Source organism: Gasterosteus aculeatus, chromosome 16 (genome assembly GCF_964276395.1).
Source record: "Gasterosteus aculeatus chromosome 16, fGasAcu3.hap1.1, whole genome shotgun sequence".
Taxonomy (NCBI): domain Eukaryota; kingdom Metazoa; phylum Chordata; class Actinopteri; order Perciformes; family Gasterosteidae; genus Gasterosteus; species Gasterosteus aculeatus.
In genome coordinates this window covers 8,822,178-8,833,549 of record NC_135704.1, presented here as the reverse complement: position 1 = coordinate 8,833,549, position 11,372 = coordinate 8,822,178, and the positions used below count along the sequence as shown (strand labels likewise).

The 11,372-nt window shown below is 41.2% G+C and overlaps 1 long non-coding RNA gene across 1 annotated transcript; it reads right to left on the bottom strand.

Moving 5' to 3' along the window:
• Nucleotides 1–1,799: 1,799 nt before the first annotated feature.
• On the bottom strand, nt 1,800–4,861 carry LOC120834319 (uncharacterized). The gene is made up of 5 exons (XR_013452975.1): nt 4,726–4,861; nt 4,318–4,635; nt 4,143–4,224; nt 2,605–2,668; nt 1,800–2,521 (listed from the first exon to the last, which is right to left on the bottom strand). It is a non-coding gene; the product is annotated as an uncharacterized LOC120834319 (long non-coding RNA).
• Between the last annotated feature and the right edge of the window lie 6,511 nt (nt 4,862–11,372).

Genomic DNA, 11,372 nt, shown 5'->3' with positions numbered 1-11,372 from the left:
AGTACATCTGTAGATTCCTGTATCGTCAGGCTGAACGTTTGAAATATTCATCTTTGAGGGGAAGTTTGTGTCTATTGTCAGTCGATGTGAAGTGAAATTTGAAACAGTCTTATTTAATGAGACTTGAAACCCAAAAGATAATCTGTCTTTGGTCCACTGGATTAGCGATACTGTTGTATTGGTCACGTTGCAGGTGAAGGTGACGGACTCTCCTCTGTACACCGATATATTCCTCTGCTCAACTGCATTACTATCTAACATTGAAAGAAACAACCAATCAATACAAATACAATCTGTAATTAAATGTACAGAATGAACATAAATAACAAACACAAATGTCCTCTGTACCTGCAGAGACTTGGACCATCGTGAACAGTGTGATGGAGAGAAGAGCTGCTTGGTTCAGGTGGAACATGATGACCATCAGACAGAGAAAGACCGACTGCAAGTTTAACACCTCGATGTATTTGTGGAGGAGGCGCAGAGAAAAGGAAGTGGTTAGTTGTCATTTTGTTTAGTTTAAGTTATTCATTAGTATGTATCTTTTTGCTCTCAGGATAATAAATACCACTATTAAAGTAGTACAGGGCGGCTTGTTCTTCTTGTGTCAACATAGTTTTCTTCTCTTCCAATACAATCAAACAATGTAAAAACAAGCATCTCAGGTCAAATTGGTTATCTGTATCTTCGTGTTAGCCTAGTTTATGCTTCTGCGTTTTCAGAGCGACGCAGACGCAAGACCCCCTTGCGTGTCCCCTGGTGCCTTTTCACACCTCCTTGCGTCCTTGCGTGCGTCGACCCATCCCGCAGCGCACCAGGCTGCGATTGGTCCGCTAACTACGTCCTTTACGGAGTCTCACATTTCCGCTTTCATGGCCCGATAGCGCCATTATTAAAACGAAGAATGTTTACGAGAGAACGGAGCAGATTTAAGAACTTCTGTCGGAGGAAATGCGCAAATATGACCGCTTCTACAAGCCGCGGCTTGTAGAAGCGGGTTGGATTCACGGAGGGAGATCGCCGCAAACGCCGGTTTGCCGGTCGAGAGGAACAAAGTTGTGGAGGAAAATACGGGACAAATGTGTCCGCGATAAAAGCAGCAGTGGCGATGCACGGGGCAATAAAGTCTCTGATAAATAAATAAATAGACGTGACTGTAGTTCGTCTTCAAAACACGTCACTCCGCCTGTTGTTCTGGCGGTGAATTGCTCTGCAACACACGCAGAACCGTGAATTGAAACGAGTGCGTCAACGCAGACGCAGATGCATGCGCCAGCCTTTAGTCTGAATCTGTTCAGGGTGCACACTATTTTTAACTGGGATTCGCTCGTTGCAACTTTAATTAAACGTAATTTTTTGGAATTTGAAACAGTCAAGAGATCTCCTTTTGGTCCATTGATTTGCATTACGTCAGTCTTGGAAATGTTCCAGCCGAAGATGACAGAGTCTCCTCCAGACAACATTATATTCCTGTGCTCATCAATCTCTAACATTTGAGGAAACAAGCATCAGTGCAGAATATAATACATGTATTTAATTAACAAAAAAGATATCAGGAAAACCACCTATGAGACATTGAAGCTCTCAGCCAGTGTGACCAGACTGCTGAGTGTTCTTTCTGTGCGTGTTGAATAGTCTTAATTGCTAATAAGAAGCAGAATACTTGCTACATGTGTGTTTCCCCAACAGAGTTCACAGCTTTTACTTTGAAATACTTTTACAACCACACGTCACCTCACAAATACATAAAATACTTTCTCTCTGCAGATAACCTCAAGATGTCTCCTCTTCAAAGATTCAAGATTCAAAGATTTTATTGTTATTTACACACCGTTTACACCCTGTGTATTGAAATTCTTGTGCTTGCCATTCCGGAAAACCGACCAATTTTAAAATAAAAATAAGAATACAATATTTACATAAATGTACCTCTTGGTCACAAAGTGCTTAAACCAAAGACATTCTAACAATCTCACTGTTTACTCTTCAGTGTGCTCGCTCGATACTATGACTATAAATCATATCAGCAACACACACTCAGAGACGCCACTGAAATGATCAGAGATAAACCTGTGCTGAGGTCTCTGAATGTGATGCACTTTGTTTGAAAGGACCTTGTGTAATTCTCTCATGAGACACTAGAGGGCACCGACCCCCAACTGAAGCCTGTTAAACTCACATCTTTGCCTTCACAATAAACCACAAACATGGAAACATTAAACACATCACACAACAGATAAACCATTATGAACATTAGGAAACACAAAGAGAAGCATAAATACACAAGTGGAAACACAGTCCTTGAAGTGACCTACTGGTTTTAATGTAATAACGCACAAAGGAATCGGTGTGATTGACGTCCTCTGAAGCTCTTGGTTTCTTGTCTCTTGTTTAACGCTCATTGAAATGTGTCGTCAGCTCAGTGGAGCCCATAGATTGAATTGAGCCTCTCTGTGTACTGACTCCGCCGCTTGTTGTTGGTTCCACTGGCTGTGCCGGCCTGCGGTGGATTGAGGGTCGTCTACGGAGGAAGGAAGTGAAGAATGTAAGTTCAACGCCGTAGCAGAGACAGGAAAGGAAAGAGGACAACAAAGTTCCTCTGACCTCTCCTGCTGAGTGGAGAGGAAACTGGTCGTGACTCTGGTTTGATTTTCTGGCTCTGATTTTTCTGAAAAGATCAAATTCAAAGTTAAATACAGTCAGTGATGGAATGAGTACTCCGATTCTTTACTTTAAGTACTATTGGTACAATCTTGAATGACTTTGTCAAAGTACAGAAATACTTTCAGTATAATGTACTTAATCAACACATCACAAGTCAAAGTCCTCATTCTTAGAAATTAGGCCGAGTGCTGTGTTCCTATGAAGAATCAAACAATTTCACAGATAACAATAACAATCGATGGTCGATGGTGGCACAGGGGCAGAGAGGGTGGGCCGGGAACCGCAAGGTTGGCGGTGCCCCGGCTGCTCCATGTCCCATGTTGAAGTGTCCCTGAGCAAGACACCTAACCCCTCATTGCTCCCCGGGAAAAAATGTAAAAAGCCATGGGTTAAAAATACAATGCAAGTCGCTTTGGATAAAAGCGTCAGCTAAAATGACCTGTAATGTAATGTAACAAAAAGCTGTGACTGACTAAGAAACTTTTTATTTTTTATATTTTGTAATGCATTACTGATTGCAATAATTATTATAGTTATAAGTACTAACATCTATTGATCCTTACTTACTAGTAATACTGTTTTGTTTGGAAATCTCTATTGTCTGTTCATGTTTCATTTTGATCATTTTTCTGTACATTCTATGTCCAAATTTAAAGTCTTCAGCTCTACCAGCTAACAAAAACTTAATTGTTGAGAAATGGGGATAACTACAGGACAGTATCAAACATAAGACTGCAAACCTTCAACATGTCCTTGAATCACAGGTTATTCTTTGTCGTCTTTGATAACATGTTTCCTCATTCATTCAGGAAACGCTTCTAACTTCAGATTATAGTTAGTGGGGGGAAAGCTGTTTATATATTTAGAATAGTTTTACTAATAGTATCTGTATTGAGTTCAAATCTACTTGAGTTGGTATGCAAAAATGGTAAATAAGTAATCATTTAAACAACATGAGCTTAGTTTCCCAAAGTGGAGGCAATGACCTCCTTTCATGTGTATCACTTAATTTCTGCCCCTTTTGTATCTTCCACTGTGAACCAAAGTCACACGACCAAACTCCACCATGAATCTCTTTAATCCTCCCAACTGAGTACCTGCAGACACCAGAGGTGCACATGTCTTCTCTATCATACCTATATGTTTTCATTAGCTAGGTGTGATTCTTAACTGCTGTATCAAAGGTCAGGACGGACACAATGCCACGAGCATCACAAAGAGCTTTTTTGATTTTTCATGGCAAGACACCAATAGGTCAGGAATTTAAATCCACCTCAGTTTCCAGAACAGACGACAGATCTGCTTCAGGAATGAGAAAGATTCTCGCAACGATGAAGAGGAAAGGACTTATGTGTATAAACTGCTTCAAAATGAAGCCATGAACAGTGAATAAAACACATACAATGTGTAACTTCTGTCATGACAATTACTGCTACTACACTTTCCACACACAGCAATGAATGAAAACTATTACTCACCTGTAGAGACAAACAGCTGTGATGAAGAAACTAAGAAGAGATCCAGTTGCAGTTGTGATATATAACCACAAATAACTGAATTCTGCACAAAATCACATGTGAATTAATGTAGGTACAGTTTCAGGTTTGAAATGCAGTCTGTCTGTAGAGTTGAATAGTTTTGTGCTCTACTTACCTTCATGTTCCTCAGACACCGTTACATTCCACTCAATACTCCATGTACCTTTATAGTCATATAAAGTACATCTGTAGATTCCTGTATCGTTATGCTGAACGTTTGAAATATTCATCTTTGAGGGGAAGTTTGTGTCTATTGTCAGTCGGTGTGAAGTGAAATTTGAAACATTCTTATTTAATGAGACTTGAAACACAAAAGATAATCTGTCTTTGGTCCACTGGATTTGCGATACTGTTGTATTGGACACGTTGCAGGTGAAGGTGACGGACTCTCCTCTGTACACCGATATATTCCTCTGCTCAACTGCATTACTATCTAACATTGAAAGAAACAATCAATACAAATACAATCTGTAATTAAATGTAGAGAATGAACATAAACAACAAACACAAATGTCCTCTGTACCTGCAGAGACTTGGCACATCGTGAACAGTGTGATGGAGAGAAGAGCTGCTTGGTTCAGGTGGAACATGATGACCATCAGACAGAGAAAGAACGACTGCAAGTTCAACACCTCGATGTATTTGTGGAGGAGGCGCAGAGAAAAGGAAGTGGTTAGTTGTTAGTTCGGCTGCTCACAGCTCAGCTTTGTGCTGTAAGTCAGAGGAACAAAGAGACATTAAGTCAACGTGGGAACCAAACAATTAGAATGCTGAAGAACATAAACTGCAACATATAAGTAATCACTTTCCTCAATTTATTTTCCTCAATCTGGTCATAAACAGAATATAAGTGTCAGGAAAAAAAAAGCAGGACTCAAACGCAGTGTTTCTTTAGAAACAAAAGGGACTTCAATAGTCAAAAAAGGTTTTCAAAATCATAAGGCCAAAAACGAAGGCAGGAACAGGCACGTGGACAGGACTTCCAAACAGTTAATGACATGACAAGAGACACATGGCTTGAATACATTAGGGAGGTGCAGGTGATTGGACACAAGTGGAAACAATCAGACAATCACAGACGATGACAGGACCAGGCAGGAAGTGAAGTTACCCAGGGAGACACGAAGCAGAAACCACAAAATGAGACAGGAAATAAACCACACCGTGACAGTACCCCCCCCTCCCCCCTCAAGGGCCAAATTACAGACGGCTCAAACTGGCAGAGAGCGGACAAGGGGCGGGAGGGAGGGAATCCAGCGACATTGGTCGGACTGCACGGCAAACTCTGGCGGGCGGCCCGGGGGGCGGTCAGCAGCCGACTGCAGGGCACTGAACGCCACCGAAGGCATGAAACCTGGAGTGGACTGGAGTCTCGGGGCCAGATCAGGAGGTCGTTGCGGCCCAGGGCGGGACTTGGTGCGCTGCGGCCCAGCGTGGAGGGAGTAGGTGGCCTGGAGTTGGGCCGCCAGTTCAAGCACCCGCTCACAGTGTGACCCGGGAACTGGAGACCAGGAGATGGCCTCCACCTCCGGAGGCAAAGTGGTGACCAGAGGGCGGCAGCAAAAAAATCAAAAAAGGTTTTCAAAATCAAAAGGCCAAAAACAAAGGCAGAAACAGGAACCAGGATCGGGCACATGGACAGGACTTCCAAACCGTTAACAACGACGCGACAAGTGACACAAGAGACACACGGGTTAAATACACTGGGGAGGTGCAGGTGATTGGACACAGGTGGAAACGATCAGACGATCACAGGGGATGACAGGACCAGGCAGGAAGTGAAGTTACCCGGGGAGACACGAAGCAGAATCCTCAAAATAAGACAGGAAATAAACCACACCGTGACAGTAAGAAACACACATGAAATGCTCAACTGCAGGAAAACCACTTCTTTGAGCCACATCGTGACTCTAAACTACTGAGCGCCTTCACATAAGTGATGGATGCTAATAGAAATCATAACCAGGGCTTGATGATGAAACTCTGATGGTGCTCAATGCCAAATAAAACCACATATATTATAGCAGTGTGAAAACCCAGCTGTTAATTGACTTTCACAAATGTGTAAAATATCAAGTGAATGTTGACTTTAATGGGAGAACTATAACCTGAATGGTTGTAGATAAGCAGCAAAGTAAATCTAAATAGTTAATATTTTGGTAAATAGCAAGTGATGAAAGCAACACATTTGAGATTCTTTGTCCGTACAGAATTGCTAGAATTGAGGCAAACTCATCTGGATGTTAAGAGAAGATTTGCTAGATTACAGTTATTCAAGCAAGATTTAACATTTCAAGTCAATAACCATCAAGTTATTGACTTGAAATTGCCATGTTTACCTGCAGACCACATCATATCTAGCTGATGACAGTACAGAAGTCTGTAACTATTCTAAAACAAAATAACACATTCATTTCCTTGGAATGACTCATTAATGGTAAAATATAATGAGTATAAGTAGTAGTAATAGTAATAATAATAATAGTAAATCTGTGTTGCTCTCAAACATTAAGAAGAAGCTTGCCACTGCCTGTCCATACTGCCTGTTGCAGACCTCTTCTTCCTTGCAAGAAATAAACGGAAAATACAACTTTGTTTCACAAGAGACTTTATAACAGAGTCTCGATTGCATGAGAAAATCTTCCACAACACTCACACACTCTGCAGAATGTCAACAGGAACAGGAAACTCACACGTATCAAAGGTGTCAGAGGTGGACAGGCTTCATATACTTAACAGTAAACTTCATAAATATAGAGCACTTTCGATCACAAATATGTCACAAGCTGTCACTGGCATCGATGAGGTTTTAATTAATCAGGTTATGCCTTCTGTTTAGATTTTTTCTTTGATTCCAGCAAGGGCTACATAAAGCATGACAAAGGCCAGGCCATGTATTCCCCAGTCTTTTCAAAGGAGAGTTTATCATATGTAGGGACAGAGAAACACTGGCGTTGGTGAATAGTGAGTCAATAGCTGAGCAGGAGCTTTAGTCATACTGTTTATCAGCAGAGGCTGCTGTGATTATTTCTTTCTTCTCCTCTTATGCATAAAGGAGTATAACAAAAATGTGTGTGTGAGGTACAAAAACATCATATGTTGTATAATTTATTTTATCACTCTATTACCATGAATACAATGAAATATGCAATACAATAAAAATTGATGCAATGGAGTTACACTGTAAATCTCATATGCTATAAAGTGTTCAAGCTGTCTCTCTCTCTCTCTCTCTCTCTCTCTCTCTCTCTCTCTCTCTCTCTCTCTCTCTCTCTCTCTCTATCTCTTTCTCTCTCACAAGGAGGGGCCTGTGGAGGAGAATGGGATCATGGGTTGAAGATCTATTTAGATGGCACAGGTTTGTAAGGTCTGCAGAGGCCGGGTGTCCCAAAAAAACAGATGCAAACACAAAACACGAGTGCTTTGTGTTTGCATGTTCACGCCCACAGATGGTTTTGTGTCTAAATGCCAAGTTATTAATGATGTCTACAGTAATGGCGATCAGCAGGTGTTTATAAGTCATATTCACAGGAGACATTGCTGCAGGCTCATATGATTCCATTAATGTATAAAAAAGTAATCTTCAAATCATTTGTCTTTAACACTTTAACACTGAACCATGATTCCCATAAATTAGCTGGTTTCATTGCATTCGCTTCTTCCTGCTCTGCAATATTTGCAACTAGTGAAACATGAGGCCACATACATGTTATGAGCACTACAGAGTGAAAGAGGGCTCCTTAAGCGTGACCACGTTTTCAGATTCTACACGGCTCGCCCACACACAAACACACATACAGGAAGCCTCAAGAATACATCCTTGTTGAGACAAGAGCCCTTAAAGGGGCCCAAAGCCTCAAAGACAAACCCTGAATCACACTTCGTACCCAACAGAGGAAGAGTTATGTAAAAAAAAAAGTGATTGAAGGATATTTCAGGAGCAAAAGAAAGCAGAATTTGAACCCTGGCAGCACACACACATTTAAACCAGTAGTATCAGAGACGGCTCAGAGGGGAAATGCGTGTTGTTTGTCCGGCGTTGCAGCCAGAGGAGAGATTATTAACCAGTTTGTCTGATTAAATATTCATCGTCTCGTGGCTGCATGCAGAACATGTGAAAGCAAATCTGCACTAAATGTGTGTCCTTTTGTCTAAGTCTGTGTTTAACATTTCACGCACATCTGTGTGTGCTTGAGTGTGTTTCTCTGTGTGCTGATGCCCACAAGAGAGGAGACAAAAGATTGTTAAAACTGAGCGTGTGACAGGATGACCCGTGTATCAGCTTTCCATTACATATCAATCAAGCTGCAGTCAGAAATATGCTGCCCTCAATTTGTGTGCATTTTTTAGAAAGGAGGTGGACATGAAGAGGAAAAAAAGTGTACTGAATTGTGTGTCGGTGGTTAGGAAACAGATAGATGGCGTCCAGAGTCTAGCACCCTGAGTGCTGCGTGTGGTTAAGCGCTGTAAGACCGTGGTTTCAGTTAAATGTGATGAAACCTGTTCCTACTGCGTCTACTTACTTTTGACTTGATGTGTAAAGGAAAAAAAAAGAGTAACAAAAATGAAAATCGGTCTCTGGCTTTTTGTGGCTCCCAAATTACCCACAATGCAACTATGTTTCCAAGCATCCTGCGAAAACCAATCTGGCAGTCGTAACAAAAAACTCTATATGTCAGTCTTTAGGTTGTAAACCGGAAACACGGATAACTGACCTAAAAAGCGCCGTAGGTGTTGCAGCACCCTGCCAATCTAAAGCCAAGCTCAGGAGAATACCCTGCACGGTACATGTTACTCTAATTAACATCTTTTAACAAATTAACATCATACTTTATTGAATAATTCTTGAACATAGCAATTGAGCAATCATAAACTCCTGTTAACAATGTATTGTCTGAAAGTGGGTTTTCTTTGCTTGCTTGTATGTTGTGTTGTGGGTCTCTCTCCCCCCGCTGTGCTGCAGGTGAGCTCTGCTGAGGGATGAAGCTGCAAGTGGAAGGAGCCAGACTCTCCTCTCTGTGCACAATGACAGGCAGCATGTTCTCTGTCAAATGTTCATATTCTGTGAAGTGGCACAAAGCTTTGAACAGGAAAAGTTTCACTTGTCATGTTGCACCAGGCTTTCCCCGGGGTGAGTTGCAACATCATAGACCTCAATGCAACCATGCTTCTTTTGCAAAGGAGTGAGAACGTTTGAGGCACTTCTGCTTTCGTTTTCAAAAAGAATAATATTAGCCTTTGGAATGGTTAAGTCATGCTCAGAATCATAAGAACGTGTAAATGGTAGTAAATGTCATCACGTTGGAAAACAAACTTATTTGGTTTGGTTCAGCTGTTAAAGTTGACGTATTTGCTTGAAGACATGGATATTTCCCAAATCACGACTGCATAAAATGTTTATACATGGACGCGTGAACACACCTGTACGTATACAAAAGGAGCTTTACTAAGAGTGTAAAGCTCATTTTGTATGAAAAGACAAAGAGTAGCTCACTGCATATAACTGATGCAGAGGTACTTTGTTGTCTTGTCGGCTTTTGACTAACTGACGGAAACTTTATGGTCCTTTATCGTTTCCACTGTGAAATTGCTCGTCCCAACAAAAAGAGACCCCTTAACATTTCACCTCTGGACGTCCTACAATCAGTGCAATACATCATTTTCTTGACTGGATCATAAACCAGCCTTTCTCGGCTGGACCTTTACTTTTCTTTGTCTCCTCTTCATGTTTTGGTTTCATCACCAGTTTTTCTCTTTTGTGTGTGTCTTGTGCCCCCACATCCTCGCGTTGCACTGAGCAAGTTTCCGCACGTTTTATAAAACGCATCCACGTGTATTCACGCGTCCATGTTGCTTAGTAACCAGCGTACGGTGGCCGAGAGGGGGAAACGACACGTGCGCAATACATCGTTTGCAGGACACGACAAGTTGTTTTGCATTTCCTTCTCAGAGTGTGACGTGTGAACTGGTTAAGATGCGTGTGTCTGAGAAGCCTGTAATGAGTTTATGCTTTTAGTAAACGAGCAGGCGGATCCACGTGGGGCGAACAGTGCTGGCTGTTAAACGGGTCTTCATCCGGCGGCGCTGAACTCTCTGAAGCGGATTCAGCATGCTAGCTAAACTAGGTCATGTGGTTTATATTCTAATAACAAAGCCACCGTTCCAACCTCAGTGTTAATCAGTCATGTTTTCATTTCATTTGAACTCAAAAGTCACCAAAAGAGGATTTTATCACATTCAAAGTTAGTGAATATAAAATGGTTCTTTGTTACAAACACAAAAATATTTGTGCAAGTGCATAAAAAGTTGCACTTGTGTTAAAAACTTAACCGTTTACAGAAGGTGACCTTACCTATGACTTATTTAAGATAAAGCCTCATATTTTAACCTGAGCCAGGTTTGTTCATGCTGGCAGCTACGTGAGATGTACTAAATAATGATGCAAGTATGCGAACATGATCAGAAACACAATGTTATTATGCTGCTTGGTACGAAATGATCTTTAACATATTCACCATCTTGCTTAATTACATCAATATGCTAGAATTTGAAAATCACTAGCAAATAAAAGTAATATAATATAGATGTAAATATGTGTGTGTGTGTGTGTGTGTGTGTGTGTGTATGTGTGTGTGTGTGTGTGTGTGTGTGTGTGTGTGTGTGTGTGTGTGTGTGTGTGCAGTAGTAGTGGGAGTGTTTAGTGGAATTCAAGCAGAAGAGAAATCTCATTAGGGATTATCACAAATAGTGTTAGAATCATCAGTCATTACACAGTAGTTATGCTAGATTAATAACTAAAAGGAAAACATTTAAAATCTTAATGAGTGAATGAATTATGAAAACGGCTGTGGGATCAAAACCTCGATCAGAACACGTGGTTCAGCACAATTTAATACTTTGCCTGCGGCCGATGCTGCAAGATCAAAAGAATCAGCCGGTTCGAGCACCTACTCTCATTCCCTGAGTTCACCTAGTGAGTCGCCTGCATAACTTACTTAAGTATGACTACTCATTCCATCACTGACTGTGAATAAACTCTCATCACAATACTGTGTTCAACTTTGAACTTCAGAACAATCGGAGCCAGAAAATCAAACCAGAGTCACGTTCAGTTTCCTCTCCACTCAGCAGGTCAGAAGAACTTTGTCGTCCTCTTTCCTTTCCTGTCTC